Raw genomic sequence first — 22,924 nt, 5'->3', positions numbered from 1 at the left:
GAGTTGATGTGTCTTTGAACTCCTTAACTTCTGATTTTGCTGGGTATTGTGTTCAAATGGGATGCCTTAGTAAGCCCCTCACCCATTCCATGAGCCCGGTTGGCTAATTCTAACCATTTTAGTGAAGTGTCATTTCTTTGGGCTCCGAGGAAAGGAGAGGATGTTGTCTCCTGCAAACTAGGGGGAGATGGCATTTACTCTGTCCTCTGACAGAGAGAAGTCAGGGATTCTGGCTCTCGGTACTCAATTCACAACCACGAGAGCTTGTGGTTTGCAGAGCCCATTGGGGCTGATTTGTTCCTTCTTCGGTTATTTTATTTCTGGGTCCTGGTGTCACATGGCCTTGGTCACTTCAGTTTGGGAAGCAAAGGTGAGGGATCCACGTTTGATGCAGAAACTTCCATGGCATGGAAAGGTGCCCCTGGGTGGCCCGTAGTGGGGTTTCCCTATTTTTGATGGAAAGGCAAATACTCACTGGCTTTTATTTTCCCAGCAGTGGTTTAAAATACACTGTGAATTCACTCAGGGAGTTGAAGATGCCTACAGCCCAGCCTGGCATGGCATCAGACATTTGCTCAGCTTCAATGCTGCCACGTGGAGACATCAAATGAAGACTCTTACGGTGTCATTCTCACACTGAAGAGAATGAAAACCCAAGCAAGCTGTAGCATGGGCTTCCTTTTAAGCCCCGTTCCCTTTATTGCTTTGGATTTGAGAAATGAGTGGATGTGTGACCCCAGTGGGCCTGGGGGTGCTGGACACGAGTGGTCTCCCAGCCTGGAGAATGGGGGGGAGGGGGCAGGGAACCCCAGGGCTGCTGTTCTTCTGACCCTGGCTCCACAGGGCCTGAGTGGGATTTCGAGTCATTTCTCACAAGGAATGTGTCTACTGTGTGAGGGTGGCCATTTGGATTCAGGGAGACAAAGTCCATATTGTGGTCCTTTATTGATATAAAACTTGAACCAAAAGGTTAGTGCTTGGTTTAAGGGTCTTGTGCTCAATTTAGGAGTCTCGAGGGAAGGCAGGACAGTTGGCTTTAGCTGTCCTGGGGGGTGAAGGGAAGACGTGGGGCAGAGGCTGGCGCCAGCATGGACCTCCTGGAGTAACGAGGCTTTGATGTCTCCCCCCCTTTTTTATTTTTTAATGTAAGAACTAAACTCTTTACTCTTTTTTTTTTTGTTAATCCTCACCTGAGGATATTTTTTCCATTGATTTTTAGAGAGACTGCAAGGGAGGGAGAGAGAGAGGGATAGAGAGAAACATTGACAACATAAGAGAGACACATCAATTGGTTGCCTCCTTCATGGGTGGGGAATTGAACTTGCAGCCCAGGTGACCTTGACCAGGAATCAAACCCTCAACCTTTTGGTGTGTGGATGATGCTCTAACTGCTGAGCAACACTGGCCAAGGCAAAACGCTTTACTCTTTTAAGTTGATTCACGGGGCCTTGTCTGGAAGGTTACAGTGGAGTTTTCCTCAGGGGTGACTGGTCATCCAATCAGCTTCATTTAGCCTGGACTTGACTGTGGGTGGGGACAGTGTCCAGAGGAGGACGCCTCCTGGCCTGAGTGGGGGAGCATGAATTGTGGGGCTTCGGTGAGTGAGGGAGCTCTGCAGACCCTCGGGAGTGGGGCTGGAGGGAGAGCACCTTGTAGATGGTCGTGTGGGGGAGGGAGCAGTCACCCTACAGGAGATGGGGTGGGTCTGCATCAGTCCTAACTCCTTGTTTCTTCCCTATGTTTATATATAGAAAGGGGAGGAATGGGGTCAGTCAGTACCTTATGGGTGTAAGTTCTGCCCTAATGTCATCCCAGCTGCTGTCAGTAATTTTATTTATACTCTTCTAACCTTAGGCTTATTTGGTATAAAAATACAAAGGGACATAAACAGTTCAAGGGCATTTAAAGGCTTACATAATCGTGAATAGGCCTAGTTTTATGATGTCTCATGTATTAAGAAGATGTCAGGAAACACATTCATTTAACTAGTTTAAAATACCGTCACTATTCTCACTTCTGGCAAACATTGGTTATGGGTCGATACCTGGTGAGAATGTGTAGCTGACGCAGTTGCCTCTGTGCCTCCTGTTCGCTGGGTGTCTCCTGCCTGAATGTTGTGTGTAGCCCGGGAGGGAGAGCACACTGGACCGCAGGCCACAAGGAAACCTGCAGGTCACTCAGAGAAGTAACCACCTGCGTTCGCTTGCGTGTGCTGTTTGCATGTTTGTCTGCACCCATTGCTCATGTCCTCTGTTACTCTGTGACCTGATCGTGGTTGGTTCCTTTGTATCGTCATCAAATGCTAGTGGTGATGGCGCCTGCATTTAGGGGTCTGGGCAAGAGCTGGTGCCCATGCAGGTGGGGGTGACCGACAAGGCCCTCCGAGGGCTCTGTGGTGCCACTCACACCTCCATTGAGTCCCTTCTGTTGGTTCGGTTCAGAGTGACATTTTTCTTTCCACCCAGGGTTGAATCTTCTTCCAAGGAGAAACTGTCTCATTCCCCTTTGTATCGTCTAGGCCCTAGAGAGAAGTATTCGTGATAGTTGAATAAATATCTATAGAATAAGTGGGTGAATATATAGGGACAGGTGAGGGAGACACCTTGAGTGGCTGCCTCCCACACACACCCCGACAGGAGCACTGGGATAGAACCTGCAACCTAGGTACATGCCCTTGACCGGGAATCGAACCCAAGACCCTTTGGTGCACAGGCTGATGCTCTAACCACTGAGCAACTGGCCAGGGTAGGGCAGGCAACCTTTAATGGTTCCTCAGATCAGACTTGAACTGCCAGGGCACATTCCTTCCGACCAGGTGGCCTCATGTCTTCGAAGCCTCCGTATGTCATAAAGCTGTAGTCTGCAATTGCAAGGCTCAGAGCGGCTCAGCCTGTCTCAATCCACAAAACTTAATTGGAGCTAGTTCTCCATAGCATCTATTCTGAAGCTTGTCAAAGCAGGAGTTGGTGAAAAAAGCTGAAAAATTTTAGAATTTTCATTGTAATAGTTAGAACTTATGAAGAAACTTTGAATTACATACAGTCATTGTTTTGCTTTTTTTTTTCCGGCTGCGCTCCTAACAGTGCTGCTAATTATGATTTTTAAATTGCTGGATTAACAGTCCCCTTTCAAGCAAACATCTGTGATAGATGAATTCTGTCTAGTGAGTTTCCTTAACGAATGTGAAATATGATTGGTGCTGAACCAGTTGATACCGGTAGCTCTGGTTTATTTGGTTTTTACTGCTGTAGCGTATTCCACATGTGAACATACCACAATTCATCTGTTTTTACATTGATGGGGTTAGAATTGTTTGGGTATGTATGTGTTTATTCAAGGCTTCAATTTTTTAGGATTTCTTTTTAGAAGATAAGCATCCTATGGAATAAAAGCATAATATGCAAATCGACCGAACAGTGGAACGACCGGTCGCTATGACACGCACTGACCACCAAGGGGGCAGATGCTCAACGCAGGAGATCCTCCAGCCCGCAGGTCCCAGGCCAGCCAAGGTGGGTGCCAGCGGGGGCCCCCCAATTGCCCCACTGGTTGCCCCGCAGAGGGAGGCAACCATTGGCAGCAGGGGGCGGGGCCAGCAAATGGGTGGCACCAGGTTGGCCAAGGCGGTGCCAGTGGGGGTCCCCACACTCACTCCACCAGTCACCCCACAGAGCGGCCCTGATCGCCGGCCAGGCCTAGGGACCCTACCCATGCACGAATTTCATGCATCAGGCCTCTAGTGTAATATGATAACCTTATCTGCCATTGAAATCTGATTATGGCCATACAGAAAGACATGTGTTAGTAATAAAATACATAGAACCGTTTTCTTGTATTCGGATACCCACAAATATAGAACCTAAAGTCATCCAAATGCTCCTCAGATCTTAAATTTGTAATATATTTTGTTAATCTTTCTGCCAATTCAGTAAGTTATACAGAAATATGAGAATTTGAAGTTACACATTTAGAACAGAAAGAAACAGCATTTTATTAATAACCCTAAATATATGGCTATGAATGTTTCTTCTTCTTCTTATATGACCACTGTGTATATAACTTCAAGTGTGACGTTATATTTGAATATCATTTTCCATCTCTACTTTAAGATGGGCACATAGTTCTTCAGTGAAATGTGGAAATGTATTGCATGGGAAGACTCGCCGTTTGTGGGACGTGGTTTCACACTGACACGTTGATGCAGATCCACCTCAGAGGCTTCCTGTGGAATGCCTTGGTGACCTTTCACTCAAGGCCCCAGCGCAGGGAGGGCTTACTAAACACTGAGTGGGTTTCTGACAAAGGTCCCGGTTTCCTCGTCTCGACGTCCTGAAATGGTGGGGGAGGGTGGCGAGGAACATGCAGGGTCCTGTAGTTGTGTTTTCTTAAACCCTAGAATTTATACTTGAATTCTTTTGCCTTGATACTTCTCATGTTTCTATTTCACGGGCTTAGTGCTTTTATCTAATTTATAAGGTAAATAGCTGAAAGGGAATTTTTATTTAGTCACCAGCCTGACTTTATGTGCAAGGCTCAAATCAACGTGGATGTGGCAGCTTCTGTACAAAGTGATCGTGTTTTTTGCTTTTTAAAATGGTTTGAGTGTTGTATGTCCTGAAAAACGGGTGTCTGGTGGTTCTGTGGAGAAAAAAATCACAGCCATGAAACCAGTGTTAAAAGGTTCAGCGGTGGGTGTGAGAGGTTCGCTTGCAAATGATACACTCATGGGACGGTGCCTGTGTCGCCGTGATTAACGAAGCTAATGATTTTGGTTTTCGTGACGAAATGCATGGAATCCATGCTGCGGTGTTGACCGTCCGTCACAGTTGTTCAGCTCCAGCCTCACCATTCTTAGACTGCCTCTGTGGATCCCTTTGGCAGCACCGGGGAGGGATTCTGTGACTAAGGCGTCATTAACGCACAGTGAAGAACGAAGAAGGTCGATGGTCCTGGCAGATCGAGAAGGTCCCGAGGCTGTTTCCTTCGAGCTCCTCGGGGTCTGCCTGGACGTTGTGACCGTAGAATCTGACTTTCCTCGGGTGCTCGAGGATGAACAGGGGTGGGCTGGACTGCAGGGCAGAAAGCGGGGTCCAGTTCTGGTCCCTGAGCCCCTGGAATGGAACTGCCGAGGGCTGGGAATGGGGAGTTTCTGGAAGATTGCTCTGTCCAGACAAGGTTGAGCAGGAGGAGGGGAAAGATGGCTTGTTTTCCACCACCTCCTCCTCCTCCAGGATCCAGGGAAGTGAGGAGCCCCTGCTGGCTCAAAGGTGGTCACCAGCTCTGGGCACCAGCTCTGAGAAGGAGGAGCAGTGCTGACCAAGTCCTGTCCCTTCTGTGACACTGAAGCTTTTCTCCATTTAAAAAAATTTAGTTTTATTGATTTCAGAGAGGAAGGGAGAGGGGGAAAGAGAGAGAGAAACATCAATGAGAGAATCATTGATCAGCTGCCTCCTACATGCACCCAACTGGGGATCAAGCCGGCAACCCAGGCATCTAAACATGACCTCCTGGTTTATAGGTCGACACTCAACCACTGAGCAACACCAGCCAGGTGCTTTCCTCCATTTTAAGTCCATCCTCTTATAGGGGTCAGATATTCTTGAGTTTCATGAGGTTGTCATCCCTTTGGCCAGTCTATCAACCACACGTGAAAAGCCAGGCACAATCTTTGTATCCATACCCAATGTTGATTGCACCAGAAATAGTTCTGTCTGTCTCTCAACTATCTGCAAAGTTAATTCTTTATACAATGAAGATGTGTCATATTGGACACAAGGTACACAACCTATGAAAAGACCATTGGTTTGGGAACCATGTTATTTGGACCTGAGCTGTAAAGATTTATGGTTAAATAAGGAGATATCTGAAGTCTTTCCCAGCTCAGAGAATTTTATGAGTTTTATTTAGGCCACTTGAGCAGGAAGGAAAAGGTTGCATAAGGAACATTTCCAGAAATGGTGGGTGCCGTGCCATGAGCTCATTGGGAGGAATGAATGATTTTCTCTGGTGGTTCTTTTTTTTTTTTTTTTTTTTTAAATATATGATAACATCATAGAAATCTTTTTAAAACATATATTTTATTGATTTTTTACAGAGAAGAAGGGAGAGGGATAGAGAGTTAGAAACATCGATGAGAGAGATCAACCAGCTGCCTCCTGCACGCCCCCCAGTGGGGATGTGCCCGCAACCAAGGTACATGCCCTTGACCGGAATCGAACCTGGGACCCTTGAGTCCGCAGGCCGACGCTCTATCCACTGAGCCAAACTGGTTCGGCTCTGGTGATCCTTTTAAAAGGGCTGCCACTCTGAATCTGTACATTCTGGTATGATTGTTACCAAAATGTGGCCACGCCCTACGGGTTTTGCTCAGAGTGGTCAGCAGGTTAGCCTGCTAAAGTCTCTCTATCTCGCCGTCATAAAATGGTGCGGGATGATAGTGTTAGTTGGTGCGTGTTGGTGTGCCTCTATATTCCTGTCTTAAGGTGGGACTGTTTTCTCTCTCATAAAGGCTGCCAGGTTTTATTCTCATCTGTTAGTAGAATTTCCAGGCTCCTTCTGTTTTTAATCTGATTTCTAGTACCCTGCAGGCAAGGACGTGGAAGATGACCCGTCTAACTCAGAAGGGCTGAATTTTGCAATAGGAATAGACAAGGAGCTCTTTCTGCCTCTGTGTTTGTTTCACGACGGTAGCAAACTCTCCTCTTGGTCGGTCAGGGCGAGTTCTGTTGTTTAATCTAAATGTGAGTGAATCAAAGCTGGCAAGTGTATTGTTCGATGCACCCTATGTCGCAGAGTCAGCATCAAAGCTCTTCTGGACGGCCTTGGTTAAAAGGAGCTGCGGGGCCTTTGGTCACCTGGGGGTCACCATCAAGGGAAGATCAGTGTGGGCATTAACAACTCCAGCCTTTGCAGGCTGTGTGCTTCTAAGAATCTTGTATTTTGAGCCGCAGTTTATCCTGCTTGAGGCAATGTATTGTTTCGGACCCTTTTTTGTACCGTGTGCTAGTTTCATGTACACCCCAATTAAGTACCTTTTTTTGTTCTTGTCCCAACATTAGAGTTTTCTTGTTGATGGAATCGAGAGGCCATCTGGGGTGAAGGCTTCATGTGGCAGGCCCTGGGCCACCTCCCGGCGTCCAGTTCAGTGTCTCTCAGTGTGGCTTATGAAGTCATCCTCAGGATAGCTCACCAGGCTCATTCCCAGTAGGGAAACCACTCTCACTCAGTCACTTCTTTTGTTTTTGTTTTTAATTCTTTATTGTTAAAGAATTACATATGTCTTCTTTTTCCTCCCATTGACCTCTCCCGGCCACTGCCACCCCCCAGCACATGCCCTCACCCCATAGTGTCTGTGCCCATTGGTTATGCTTAAATGCATACATACAAGACTTTTGGTTGAATTGCACCTTCAAAGTATTTATCGTTTAGTTAGTGTTAGTCCAACTCTCTTAATCTGAGGATAGTGTATGTTATAATTTTGATTCAGCGGTTTTCAGTAGTTCTTTGGGCATTTGGTTCTGTTGTCACATTGTTGGAGTTTGCTTTGGAAACTCGCTCGAAATGTGCTGCTTCCCCCCTAAACGTGTCAGGTGTTACGGGCGCATTTGCCCCGGAGCCGTTACGGCGTTTCTCTGCTTTAGGACTGTGCTGCTCACACCTCCTCCCAAGAAGCGTAGTATCATATAGAGCATTACTAGTTTGCTTTTGCTTCCAGATGGAATTCTTTTTCCCACAAAGAGAATTTACTAAAGTAAGTAGTAAATGATACTCTGCTCAGGATAGAACATGGATCAATAGACAGAAGAGAGAGTCCAGAAATAGGTCCACACAAATACGGCCATCGATTGTTGACGAGGCGAAAAGCAATTCAGTGGAAAATGGATAGTTTTTTCAACAAAAAGCGCTGGAAGGATTGTGCGTCCATGTGCAAAAAAGGAAAACCGCCTTATATGAAAGTTAACTCTCACTGGGTTGTGTAGTAAGTGTAAAACGTAAAACTATTAAAATTCTAGAGGAAAACGTAGGAGAAACTCTTCTGGACATGAAGTTAGGCAAACTGTTCTTAGATATGACACCTCGATTCATAAAAGAAAAGAATAAGTGGAGTTCATCTGAATTAAAAATGTCTGCTTTGCAAGAGGCACTGTTAAGGAAAATGCAGATACAAAATACACCCTGGGAAAAATAATTATGAACCACATCTCCTAGGAAAGAATTGTATCTGCAATCTATCAATGTATCAAGTGATCGATTGATTGATCCATCGATTCTGAAATATCTGTCTATCAATTCTATCTATCTATCTATCTATCCATCCATCCAACCCCAAAATCCAATACTAAGGAAACAATCTAATTTAAAAGTGGGCAAAATATTTGAACATACACTTTATTGAAAAGGATATAAGGATGGCAAATAAGTACATGAAATATTCAACACGACCAGTCCTCCAGAAATGCAAGTTACAATCATGATGAGATGCTTTTAACATCGATTAGAATGGTTGACATAAAAAACACCGACGATACCACGTGCTGGCGAGGATGGGAGCAACTGGAACTCTCATACATCACTGGTGGGAAATCAGAAACCAGCAGCCACTCTGGGAATCGCTTGGCAGTTTCTTAAAGTCAACACACGCTTAGCATTTGACTCGGCAGCCGGGCTCTTGGTATTAGCTCTGGAGAAGTGCGAGCTGCTGATGCTTAGCAGAAATCTGTATTCAACGTTTGCAGCAGCTCTAGTCAAAGTTGCCCAAAACAGGTGAATAAATGAGCAAATGGTGGTACACCCATACCATGGAATATTGCTCAGCAGTAAAAACAAACGAATTACTGATATTCACGGCCGCTTAGATGCCCCTCAAAGGCATTATGCTGAATAAAAGAAGCCAGTCTCAAACATGCCATTCCATAACATTCCGCTTATGGGACATTCTGGAAACGACAGAGCCTTAGGGATGGAGGACAGACCAGTGGTTGCTGGAGGCACCTCTACTCTATTTTTGTGAGCTTAGCTTTTTTAGATTCTACATATAAGTGAGAACATAAAATATTTGCCGTTCTCTGTCTGACGTATTTCACGTATTATAATATCCTCAAGGTTGGTCCATCCTTGTTGTCACAAGTGACAGGGTTTCTTTCTTTTTCGTGGCTGAATAATATTCGTGCGTGTGTGTGTGTGTGGCGATGGACTGAGTTGTTGGATCCGGCCCTCGGAATCCGAGCCTTCCTTTTAAGGACAACCCGCCCCCCCGCGCCCCCCGCCCCCCCCGCCCCCCCCCCACCCCCCCCCCGTAGCAGGTAAATTGTGCCGGGATCCTGTTTCGGCAGCTGTAGTTTCCAATTCCTACTGTTTCGCGCGTGAGAGAAATCAGAGTGGATGGAGACGAGCCGTCCTGTGATTATCCTGTGAGCAAGAGGAGACATTTCTGTCCCTCCTTCTCCCTTGGCAGCAGCAGGTGTCACTGCCGGTGGGGCAGGCGAGCTCACCACCCGTCTTCCTTTGGGAAGCACCACTGAGTTCCGGTTGCCATTGGCTGGGCTGTGTTGCTGGGTGTGGGTGAGGACAGCCTGGGGCCTTACTTCTCCTGTGTCCAGGCTGGAGGCTGGGTGGCATCTGTCCTCCCTCCTCCTTACATGTTAACCAGCCGCTTGGGGACAGGGACGGCTGACAGGGAAGCGTTCGGTCCAGACCTCCTCCGGCCACGTGGAGATTTTGGCCACTGACCGACTTGGGCAGTTACGGAAATGGCCTTTCTGTAGGGCACCCTCTCCCACCAGAGGCTGCCTGCTTTTAAGGTTTGGAAATGTCACTTAACTCGTCTTCAATTTAAAGTGTGTTATTAAATTTTAATGTTTAAATTGATGGCTGTGTTTTATGACCTTTATTTGATTTCCTTCCCGATTGATTTTTCCTTTTCCCATTGGAGAGGCAGCGTTTTAAGGGAGAGAGCGGGATGCAGGCCCATTCTGAGGACCCGTGGTGAATTTCACACAGGGAGACCAGCAGGGAGCCGGCGTGGGGCCTGTGAGCCTGGGCTGTGTGAGACTAACAGGGAACCCTGCCCTGGGGCCCTCGGTGCTGTCTCTCCCTCCTTTTCCCCGGGGAGCTGGACGTGAGGGATGACTGGTCTGCTCAGCCCCTCGAGCCCCTGCTGCCCTTCCCCCCGAGGTCAGTGCCCAGTGGGCATGTCTTTCTGGTTCCAAGGTGGCAGGGCATGTCGTCACTGACCTTGTGTTCCCAGACCCAGGTGTGTTGGGGACAGGCAGTGTTGTGAAGGGCCTTCCAGATGGAGGTCAGTCATGAGCTGATTCAGGTGGAGATAGACTAGGGGAGCATTGTTGTTGTTTTTTAATCTTTTATTGATTTCAGAGAGGAAGGGAGAGGCAGAGAGAGATGGAAACATCAATGATGAGAGAATCATTGATTGGCTGCCTCCTGCATGCCCCTCACTGGGGATCGAGCCCACAACTGGGCCTGTGCCCTGACTGGAAATCGAACCGTGACCTCCTAGTACAGTGATGGCGAACCTTTTGAGCTTGGCGTGTCAGCATTTTGAAAAACCCTAACTTAACTCTGGTGCCGTGTCACATATAGAACTTTTTTGATATTTGCAACCATAGTAAAACAAAGATTTATATATATATATTTTTTAAAAGTCAGTAAGATTTATATTTTTGATATTTATTTTATATATTTAAATGCCATTTAACAAAGAAAAATCAACCAAAAAAATGAGTTCGTGTGTCACCTCTGTCATGCGTGTCATAGGTTCGCCATCACTGTCCTAGTTCATGGGTTGACATTCAACCACTGAGCCACACCAGTCGGGCAAGGCAAGTGGTTTTTGTGTGTTGCGGTGTGTGGTCTGGGATGTGTATATAAGAAGGTGTGCATATGTACAGCGTGGTCTGGGATGTGTACATATGAGGGTGTGCATGTGTGGTGTGTGGTCTGGGATGTGTACATATGTGTGCATGCATGTGTGTGCAGGAGCCCCCTAGATATCTTCTGAAACACACACATGTGACTGCCCATGATGGCTCTCTGACCAGGCACCTTGGCACCTTGTCTGCAGGGCCAGGTGACAGCTTTCGTCCCTCACTCAGCCTGTCTCTGGCACTCGTCCTGCCCCTGCCATCCTGGCTTCTTGATGGTTTGAGGTATTCTCGATTTTGAAAAAATCTAGAATCAGAGCTCCCAGCCGTCACTGCAGACCTGCAGGCTGGAATAAGACCTGTCTGCATCCTACAGAGAGACTCACAAAGAGCCAGGCCCGTGGAGGCAGTAGTTGCTGGTGCCCGGCTGTCTCGCAGGATGGCCACTGGATGGCTACTCCCCAGGCGGCTCCTCTCTGACCAGCAGTGGCGCGTGTCTAGCCGGCTGGTCAGTGGATGCTGAGCTCCAGGCGGGTCATCTCCTCTCCCCATTTTCCATCTCTGGAAGGCTCCGAGACACAGAGCCCAGGAAGGGCCTCCACCAGCTTCCTGTTGGTGCACACGCTCTTGCTCCACACACGCGGGCAGCCGCGTCCCCGGAGCCTGGGGAGGAAAGCAGGTTGAGAGGTGCTGGAGTCTGAAGCCAGGGCAGAAGGGTTTCTTCCCTGACCTGCTGTTTTCCTGAACATCCTTTTATATTCTAGTCCTGACATTTTTTTTTTAATAAGGGAAATCAGGAATTGAGTTTCTCTTCAAGGGAACATGTCCTTTTATACTTGTCTCTTTGCCATCTGAGGCTTCTGCAAGCCCTCAGGCCACTCAGCCGGCTCCTCCAGGGTGGATTTGGTGGACAGTGAAGGGGCACTGTGTGGGCTTTGCCATCCACTCTGAGCCTGCAGCTTATGGGGAGCTGGCTACTGTGGCAAGAGGTCGGTGAAGTGCCCAATAGCACAGAATAGTACGTTTGTTTACTTTCACAAAATCAGTGGGAAACTTAAACACAGACCTGTGTTTTGGATTTAGGAGGGGCACCTGTTTTGTGTTGTGAAGAGAGAACCCGTCCCTGAATAGAGTTCCAGACTCATCTCCCTAGAAACGGTGAGACTGAGCCAGGGTCAGGGTGCAGGAAGTGATGGGGAATCCGTCCACCGAATTCCTCAAACACATGCCCAGGGGAGACTTTCCTGATGAGCACAAACATTTCAAAAGGGCGCGTGAAACGGTGGTGGCTGTTGTTTTAAAGGCTATTATATGTTTCCTGTTGCTTTAGGAGAGAATCGCCTGTGGAGGAGGGTGAGGTTCATGCACTTTTCCCTTTTCCTGTCTGAATATTAGATTTGTTGTTGTTGCTGATAGTTACATGGGTGTGTGGTGAAAAGGAGGAATTAAAAGCCACGTCCAGGGGAAGCTAGTGCGTGGAGCGGGCCACTGCTGCTCTGCTTATGCTCTTCAGCAGTGGTTCTCAACCTGTGGGTTGTGACCCTTTGGGGGTCGAACGACCCTTTGACAGGGGTCGCCTAAGACCATCGGAAAACACATATATGATTACATATTGTTTTTGTGATTAATCACTATGCTTTAATTATGTTCAATTTGTAACCATGAAAATACATCCTGCATATCAGATATTTACATTACGATTCGTAACAGTAGCAAAATTACAGTTATGAAGTAGCAAAGAAAATAATTTTATGGTTGGGGGTCACCATAACATGAGGAATTGTATTAAATGGTCGCGGCATTAGGAAGGTTGAGAACCACTGCTCTTCAGCGTCACCCAGGCCGAGGCTGGCGGTTTGACAAGGTCACAAATGAGGACAGCAACCAACCCAGGGCCTGTGCTCTGGCTGCCGTGTCTTACTTTATGGGTCATATCAGGAAGTTACACGTGTTCTCTGGAAGGAGCATCTGGCTGCGGCCATCAACATGGGCCCTTGAGATTTCCGTTTTTGGTCCATGACAACATTGTCAGTGATTTTTTTATTCCATTTGGATGATAAATAGGATGGAATTTGGCTTTTTAACCTTCCTATTGTGCATATAGTATGTTTTTGCATTAGATGCTTCTCTATGAATTACAAGCATGATGACAATAGTAATAGAAACTCCTTCCATTAATTGAGAGGTAAGCATTTGCATACCTTTAACCCTGAGAGAAAGCAGTGGAGTAGGCAGTGCTGTCCCCATGTGACTCTTGCGGAAGGTGAGGCTTAGCGAGAGATGAACAAGTGTGTCCAGGACCAGGCAGCCCCGCTGAGGGGGCGCGGGCCTTCCAGCCTGTGTCTGCTTGCTGCCTGCAGTGCAGCCTCCCCCTTCCAGCTGTTCCTTTTCGAACTGCTTACAGCACGGTGTATATACTGAAGCCTGAGGATGCAAAACGCGCTAGGGGGTTTGCTGTTTAAAAGAATCCTAGTGTAAACGTTTGGTAATGAGCCCATGTGTAGAATAATGGTCTTTTATCGTCTGTGTAGGTCCTAAGCAATCATTCATCCCACCCAAATGTTTCCTGAATCTATTCCCAGATTGATAACCTGTAAGTACTACGGAGAGCGAGGGCTGCCACGCAAGCGACCGTGCCGATGCAGACGCTGTGGAGAGCAAGCTGCCTCGCTTGGTATCTAAGCTAATGCTTGTGCTTACATTCCAGAGGAGTGATTTGATCGCTTGTAATAAAAAATATGAGAGCACTCATTGTATTTAAAAAAAGTATTAAATAATTTCCTGAAGTTCCCTCCTTTCTCTGACGTTAAAGTCTCACACATCGTTCATGGAAGGACATGGTTTTTTCTTGCCCACCTCTCCACGGTCACATACATAACAACACTTCCCCAAACCGCAGTGAACATCCTGCTGATGTAAACGACGTGTAATAAAATAGGCGTTCCCTCTATATTGTCAAAGATGCCTTTATGATAAAAATGAGAGAATAATTACTGGCCAGGAAAGTGTGCAGATTTTCAAGTCTCTTGCTGTAAACACTGACCTTCTCCCCAGAGCATGAGGTGCATACATTTGTACTCCGCGCCTTGGGCTCCAGGTGTTCCTAACGAATCTGTGTGGCCCTTCGTGTCATCGCTGGGTGTGTGAACAGCCTCCACAAGGGTGTGAAAGGTTTGTGGAGAAAGGGTTTGCTCTGCACGCACTTCGTTTTTCAGGAGTAAAGGATACACTGTTCATACAATGGCACTTCTTTTATTTTCTGGTTCTAAAATTTTATTTTTCCAATGGACTTGACTCATCACTGCACAAGGAAAGGAAATCTACTGAAACCACCCAGAACCTTTTCTATACTTGCTTGCATTTTTGCTTTAATGTCTTCTAAAGAATGAGGTCCTTCCCATGTCTTAGGAGATTTTTTTTTTTTTTTTTTTTTTAAGGATTCTTGACCTTTTGATCTTGGTGTTGATGGTTTTGAGTCTTCAACATTCTAGTTCGATTTTTGTGCATTTTTGGCTGGAGTATGTCTTATGGATTTCTTTACTGGAGCTTTTTCTTCAGCTTCCTCGTCATCTTCTTCACCATCTTCATCTTTATCATCATCATCATCCTTGTCCTCCTCATCATCTTCGTCAGCAAGGTTTCCCTTCTTCTGTGGAGCCCGGCTACCGCCTGCAGAACGCTTCCCAGACACACTCAGGAGTGTCACCCCCCTTCTCCTCTTCATCTTCTGACTCCGCTTCTTCCTCCACAGCTACTAAGCGCTGCCCACTGCTCTGCCCAGGCCCTGAACCGCACGCCCACCCTAAGACCACAGGTGGTGTGCTTTCAAAGCCGCCAAGGGAAACTGTTGCTGTACAGACGTTTTCAGAGTTGCCAGTGTTCCTTTAATTGGGCTGCTTTCCTAATTCGTTGCCTCTGCTTCAGCAACGTGCAGTTCATCCTTGGCACCAGCCCCTACACTGGCCGTCTGTGAAGACAGTTGGTGCTCATTTTCATCACTATCCACGTTCAAGTGATCATCTTTGTCGGCCGGCCTTTAGTTCACACCCGAAAAGGTCGTTCTGGGGCCTCAGAGGGCTCATGCCCACGTCCACAGACTCTTCCATGGGGGTGGGGGTCGGGGTAGCGTGCACTTAGGTGAGAGAGAAGGCGGACGGAGATAAAGGGCTTCTGTGCTGCGGTACGGCCGCGGTAAGGACGCGCGGGACGGAACCGCACCAGCAGCAATGGCACTTCTTCCAACACTTACATGGCAGTGTACCTTCGGAGGAAATGCCACGCATTGCTGTGCGTGTCATGTTTGTGGGGGTAAAAGTGGTCACACAGACAGTTTTGTAAATCACAAGATCTAATACATCTACAGGCTGCCTGTGGTGATGTCTGTGAGAATATTATGATGACTGATAAAACATTGTGCGTGCCTTTTTAAAAATATGTGGCAAGACGATCTTAAATCCGTATTGTTTTGTTTACAAAGAAAAGCCATACTTTTTCTGAAGATGGTAGCTGTGATGCACATCAGAAGTGTTCTTATCTAGAAATGGAAACTTGCTTTGCAGCTACATTGTAGGAACTCCTATATACAATGATTTCTTCTTCTTTCTACGGAAGTTCTGAGCACCTAAAAAGGCTTTTCTCAGAGCTCTTCTGCGTCATTACAGTGTTTGGCTCCATTTTATTAAACGCAAGAACAGGTGAAACGTGTGTCCTAGTCTGAGTCTAAGGGCAGAAGCGTTCATGGCCAGGTGGACCGAAGACTTGGTTTGGAAACACTGTTCTTCCTGATATAAATTCTGTACCTGTTGGTTTGCCCCCCATCCCAAGTCACCAGGTTTCCTTCTGTGTTTGTAGCGATTGAACTGTGGGTTTTTACAAAGAGAATTGTCTGTATTTGTTTGCATGGGAGCAGTTCCAAAGAGAGTTACCCGGACAGGGAGTCTTCCTCAGATTTCCTCCTGGGATGCCGCCTCTCGGGTGCTGGGCTGGGATTTGTTGGCTCGTTTCTATCTCCTCAGAAAATCAAGTCTGCACCCCCGCCCCTCCCCCCAGGTTCTCAGGTAACCAGGGGCACTCTAATAGCCAAGTGCCTGTTATGAGATGTTGGGCTTAGGCTGCACTGGGAGGAGCTGAATTGGAGAGGACTGAATAGGGCAGGGGGCAGGATGAGGGCTTCTGAAGACAGGTTCCATCTCTCCTGCAGTGGGGGGAGGGGGTTGGGGGAGGGCTGGGGGCAGAGCTGACCCAGAGCTCAGTACCACAGCCTCAGCCACTGCTCACTGCGCACAGCCTGTCTACATGGCCTCACTGTTGGTTCACTTACTCCCTCCCGGTGTTCATTCCATTCACGGCTTCAAATAAAGAACAGAGGAGGCCGCTACTTAAATGATATAGTTTTATTTAACTTTATCAAAAAGACATTAAAATTGTTTTGTGTGATTCTTCCAGATAGCTGTATTTTCATTGTACAGGTTTGTGTTTATACCATATGTGTACGTTCTGTTGTTGTTTTTTACCCATGGGTATCTAAGTATTGCAATTAAGAAATCTTTTTTAAAAATCTGAAAGTACATTTTTGAAATACAGTTTTGATTAACAGTTCATGAACAGTCTTCCTTAGGTAAGTTTCCTTGGTTTTTTGTATTCCCAGAAGCTAGTTTTTATTTATTTGGAGAAGAGTTCATGCCTTTATTTTTTTTCTACAATGGCCACTGTTTTAGTGACTATTGTATTTATAGTATACTGTTGACATATAGCAGTCTTTCATTTAGAAAGTTATGCTTTAGTTTAAAAAAATATATAAACGCATGGGCCATTTATCTCTTTATTAGCTTATTTCAATAAAAGAAAAAACATTAAGTAGAGAGGCGCAAATATTGTATCTGAAAGGTCATATTTGGTGAGTGGCCGGGTGGCAGGTACATTCCATAGTGGCATTGGGTTGTGGCCAGAATGGCTACACTGTGTCTCTTCCTAGGACGTTTGTCTGTTTCTCCAGGAAGTTAAGAATAATGTGACTCAAGAAGTTCATTAGTTACTTTGTTAAATAAGAGGCTTTGTCTCAAAGGCCAAAACATGAGGACAAGTTTCTTTTCTGATTTTTCAAAAGAACACTGACCTCATTGCTGATCAGCCTGCATGCACATCCTGCAGGAGGAAAGAGCTGAACTTCTGTCAAGACAGACCTCCAAGGAGCGGGTTGCACCGTTTTCACTGTGTTGGTGTCACTAGCTGTATTCATCGGAATTCGTTTTTAAAAATCCTGTCTGAGTTCTAGTTTGAAAAAAAATTCATGGAGAACTAGCAGCAGGCCTAAGGTGTGTTAAAGGTTGGTAGTATTCAGGGCCCTTTCAGGGTCTCGATGTATGTACACTATTGTATGTACATTGTACATATGTTTGTATTTATACCACATGTACATTGTTTGTATATACACCATACATACATTATATGTGTGTAACTGTGCTTATATGTGTTTACACTGTATATGTGCATGTCTATTATATATGTACTAGAGGCCCAATGCATGAAATTCGTGCACAGGTAGGGTTCCTAGTGGATGTCGGCTGCCTGCTGCCGCTGCTGGCCAGGGCCTCCCTTCCCCGCCATGTTCCATGCCACCCTCTGGTGGTCAGTGCACATCTAACTCCCAGTCAGTAGAACTCCTGCCCATGGGGACAATTTGCACATTAGCCTTTTATTATATAGGACTAGAAGTTTCTGCACTGGGGTGGGGGAGGGGGGATCCCTCAGCCTGGCCTGGGCCCTCTCGCAGTTGTACATCCCTCTTGCAGTCGAGGACCCCTCACTCCTTACCACCTGCCTGCTTGCTGCTCCTTACTGCTCAGCTCACTGCTCCTTAGCGCTGCTTCGGAGGCGGTAGAAGCTCCCGCCACCACTGCTGCGCTTACCAGCCATGTGAGCCCAGCTTCTGGCTGAGCGACGCTCCCCCTGTGGGAGCACACTGGCCACCAGGGGACAGCTCCTGTGTTGAGTGTCTGCCCCCTGGTGGTCAGTGAACATCATAGCAACTGGTTGTTCTGGTCATTCCACTGTAATGGTCGCTTAGGCTTTTATTATATAGATAGAGATGATACTTATCTACACTATAGGTATATATATAATATATGTATATATGCTATATGTATGCATATGATATGCATATGCACTACATGAACATATGTATATATGAACTATATGTGTGTATATGTGTATGGACACTATGTATGTGCATGCACTATGAATGCATATATGTGTGGGCACTGTTTATACACTATATATGTATGCATACTAGACATATACACTATATGAATTATGTGTGTATGTCATGTGGTACCAGGAATAGGGCTCTAGCAGGCTCTAGTGCAGTACCATCTGTCTTGCATGAACAGAGAATAGGGTGAAAATGGTTGTTCTTTGCTATGTAATACATGAACTTTGGCAAGTTGTTGCACCTTTCTGACAGTAAAGGAACCAATCATTTCACTGGCATTGTGTGCGTTCATTTAATCATCATAATCGCGCTAGGAAGTCGTTTTTTCTCTAGATGAAAACACTGAAATTTAATAGTGACTGGGTAACTTGTGTAAGCAAAAGAAACTTTACAGTATATTAGCATCATATCAACTATTTTGTTTTCCTTCACTTATCACAACCTCTGTTTATTACCATTGAACTAAATAAATGGGAAGTTACCACCAATCAGGAAATATCCATCTTCCTACTGTTTAACTTTATTCATAGAGTACTGAGTACAGTGCGTTCTTCGTCACTATGTAGCAGAATCCTTCTAACATTGCCAGTACAAACAGTTCAAGATAAACACAGCATCCTCTATGTGAAAATTGAAAATGATTCGTAAGTTCTATTATGGAAGGATCAGACAGACGTCTAGGATGGAAGAAGAATAGAGAGTGTTTCCGTAAACAGGGAAAATAAGAACTTCGTGCGCTTCTCCAGATTTGGGGATTGAGGGTAGGATGACTCAAACCTGAGAGTATTTGTCTGTAGTTTTGGATTTTTAAATAAGTGCTTTGAGTTTGCCATTTATTTGGGAATTTCACTTTTGATGGACCGCTGCTAGAATAGTCTGTTTTGTTGTTTTGTTTTTCAGGACAAAAGGGCAGGCTGTCTCAAAGGTAAATTTCAGGTTCTACTTTCAGAGAAACAGTTTGCTTGCAACCTTTTAAAAGAAACGTTTTCAGTTCTTTCCTCTTCAACAGTTAAAAAAAAAATCTTCCTGCTTTGTCTCAGCCAAGTTCACCGTGTTATTTTACCATGAATTTATCATGTTTTTAGACTTCTATCAGTCATGGTTATTTAATTTTCACATAAGGAAATCTTGTACCAGTTAGAGTTAAGTTCCTTGAAGGCCGAAAGTTATTTTATATTTTTCACAAGCTACTGGGCCAGTGATAGGGCTGCCAACCCTTCATCTGGCCATTTATGCCTTGAAAAGACATCATGGAGTCCTTCCTGTGTGCCAGGAATGGTGTTAGCTGCTTAGGTACAAAGATTAATTTGGGAAGCTCTTGCCACAATCAGGGCAATGTGTAAAAAACGTGTATAGACTGTTATGGGGACATAGCAAATGGGATTGATTTGAAATTCACTGTTGCCTTTATTAATTCCTGCTTACAATCCTGATGCTTTTTTTTTTTTTCCCCTTTAAAAAAAGTCATTGCTAATCACTGGTGAATTGGTGATAAACTATATTTATGTCTTTTAAATCGTGATTTCTTCATTCAGCTGGAGGCCATTCCCTTGGTAAGTGCCAGTAATATGTCAAAAGATGGGTTGATTTTACTGTGTCAAAGGATTAATAAATACCACAGGGTGCATCCATACTGGATTTTGTTCATTTATGAAGTGTAAGCTTTTTATCTTCTGCTGATAGGCACACTCAAGGTGCAGGTGTGATTAGGTCAAATTTAAACCTTTTTTTTTTTTAATTCTCACCTGAGGATATGTTTCTATTGATTTTTTTTTTAGAGAGAGAGGAAGAAAGAGAGAGAGAGAAACATTGATATGAGAAAGAAACACCGATTGGTTGCCTCCCATATGGGCCCTGACCAGGGATTGAACCCAAAAACCTTTTGGTGTATGGGACGATGCTCCAACCAACCGATCCACCTGGCCAGGGCCAATTTTAAGCATTTTGAGCAATGTCAGAAACACAAAGATCATAATAAATGAAAATATATGTATACCCCAGTTAGTGAATTAAATACCTTAAATGGAATGTGGCGGTCAGTCTCTATTTGTGACATTCTAGTCAAAACTGTTGGTTATTAGTCTCAATATAAGTATTTAGTTTTGCTCAACTGGGGAGAAAAGAGTGAACTGAAATGAACATTTGTCCAGTAGTTACTGGGGCCGGCGTTGTGCTGGGTATTTTCATGCCAGCTTATTTAATTCTCACGCAACCTTGTGAGGGAGGTTTGTTATTGAGGAAACTGTGGATGAAAAAACTGAGGTTAGAGAGGGTAGGGATTTGTGGACAGTCACAGCCAAACCCATCCTTAACATTACTTTCCAACACACAAACAATTGTCAAAAGACAATTATGATGAAATACAGTTAATACTAAAGTGTGACTTATTCTGTGGTGAATCAGCATTTACTTTACAGCACAGTCGTGACTAACGACCGTAATCTATCTATAATAATAAAAACGTCATATGCAAATTAGACCGGACAGCCAAATAGCGGAGCGACTGTCCGGACAACCTTCTGGACGAAGCCAGGGTTGCGAGGGCCGACTGAGCCCTTTGCACAAATTTTGTGCATCAGGCCTCTAGTTATGAATAAAAGCTACCTTCTTTGTGTCGTGTATGGAAGTGTCAGAAGGGAGTCCATTCACAGACACTTATGGGCTGTAACGAGGTGCTGGCACATTTGGAATAGAATAGCACAGTTGGGTGGAATCTTTGCCAACAGACGTGTATAGTAATTTTTAAAATCTCCGTTAATTTTGTATTCGAAAACTTGAGTTCTTAAGTCATCACAGCCGATGGCAGCAGGGCACATGGCTTGAGAGCAGTGTGGGGAAGGACATCCCTCTTCCAGAAATACCAGCTGAGTTAGAGGAGGGGAATGCTCGACCTGAGGAAAACGCACAATCATTAAAATTCTAAAGCGTGGCTGATAAAAATGCTAACTCGACTCTTATTGCAGTAGAGCAGTAATGGGTAAGAGAAGTCTGCATTTCGCTGTTGTGTGTGCTGAAAATGGCACCAGAAGTCGGGGCCCTAAATTGAGTTCTCCCTGCACGGGGGACCTGCTGGTGCCACACTCCTGCCTCTGTAGTCAGGGTGGAGGGAGATGCGCCCCGCGGGCCTCCCCAAGCCTCCCCTGAGCCCGGAGAAGGCGTCACCTCCACGCGGCCGTGCTTGCAGGTCTGAAATGATAAGTGTGCATGCACTCAGTGCTGTGACAGCTGCTCTTTCCCGCACACACCACCCCATGGCCTGTCCTGTGTGCATCATTCCTCGGGGACCCTTTGCTGTTCAAGCCTAGGCCCTCCTTCTCATCTCGGGTTTCAGGTCTGTGAGGCATGTGCTGTCTTCTCATTTGTGATAAGTGCTTGTGCCCATAGGAAGGAGCTTTGGCCTACTGAGACCCTTCGCTACTGGAAAACCTGGTCTCTCTCCATGGGAGCTCACTGCTTAAACTGCCATGATCTCTCTCTCTCTCTCTCTCTCTCTCTCTCTCTCTCTCTCTCTCTCTCTCTCTCCTACTGTTAGCCCTAGAAGGCTTCTAAGCACAATTAGCTATATGTCTTAGTCCCTGGCTTACTGCCTCTTTTTTTTAGGGGGTGGGGGGGGGTGGGGGGAGTGGGGCAAAGAACATATATCACAAAATTTATCATTCTCTTCTCTTTTTCAAGCAAAGCTGCCTTGACCAGCCAAAAATTTCTGCAGTTATAGTTAGTGGTTTGGTATTTGCAAGCATTAGTTAATATATGACGCTTAAGTCAGAATTTTATTTCTTTTATAAAAGCATCACAAAGGGTCTTGCTAATTAAGTGTTTTACATGTAATTAATAAACTACACTCAGAATACACTTAGATGTCATCTGATAGGTAATTCTCTGAGTTACAAATTAAAGTTTATAATATTATGCTCTACAATTTTTCAAGGTAAAGTTGAAAAGGTTACAGTATTGGAGTGAATCCCTTTAGTCCACTCTTATTTCTGTTTTTAAAAAATCGAGATATACGTAATTGACATACAATATTATATTAGTTTTAGGTTTACAACATACTGATTTGATATGTGTATATATTGTGAGATGATCACCATAATAAGCCTAGTTAGCATCCATCACCATTCATAATTAAAGAGTATTTATTTTTGCTTTTGATGAGAACTTTTAAGATTTACTCTATTAGCAACTTTCAAATCTGCAAATAGTTCACTATAGTCACCATGCTGTGATGATATATTTTATAGCTGGAGGATTGTACCTTTTGACCCCTTCACCTGTTTCAATCCCTCAACACACCGCCCTCCCCTCCCGGCAGCCACCAATCTGTTCTCTGTATCTATATGGGTTTGGTGATTTTGTTTTGATTCCTCATATAAGTGAGGTCATACAGTATTGGTCTTTCTCTGTCTCACTTATTTCACTTAGCACAGTACCCTCTAGATCCATCCATGTTGTTTCAGATGGCAAGATTTATTCTTTTTATTATGGCTGGATAACATTCCATTGATGGAATATACACCACATTTTCTTTATTCATCCATTGATGGATGCTTAGCTTGTTACCATGTCTTAGCTATTGCAAATTATGCTGCAATGAACATGGGAGTGTAGATATGTCCTCGACACAGTGATTTTATTTCCTTTGGAGAAATACCAAGAAGTGGGATTGCTGGACCCTACGGTAGTTCTATTTTTAAGTTTTTGAAGAACCTCCATGTGTTTTTCAGAGTGGCTGCACCAGCTTACACTCCCTCCAACAGCACACAGGGTTCCCTTTTCTCTACATCTACGACAACACGTACTGCTTATCTGTTTGAGAATAGCCATTCTAACAGGT

At 45.2% G+C, this 22,924-nt stretch overlaps 1 protein-coding gene and 1 pseudogene across 3 annotated transcripts in view; one reads left to right on the top strand and one right to left on the bottom strand.

Moving 5' to 3' along the window:
- Positions 1-22,924, top strand: part of DIP2C (disco interacting protein 2 homolog C) — a 388,615-nt gene that overhangs the window by 94,569 nt on the left and 271,122 nt on the right. The window lies entirely within an intron of this gene.
- On the bottom strand, positions 4,914-14,986 carry LOC138998943 (nucleophosmin-like; annotated as a pseudogene).

Source organism: Myotis yumanensis, unplaced genomic scaffold (genome assembly GCF_028538775.1).
Source record: "Myotis yumanensis isolate MYYU_CA2020_CCGP unplaced genomic scaffold, mMyoYum1.0.hap1 SCAF_1, whole genome shotgun sequence".
Classification (NCBI taxonomy): domain Eukaryota; kingdom Metazoa; phylum Chordata; class Mammalia; order Chiroptera; family Vespertilionidae; genus Myotis; species Myotis yumanensis.
The sequence above is the reverse complement of the archived record's forward strand: the minus strand, read 5'-3'. Positions and strand labels throughout refer to the sequence as shown.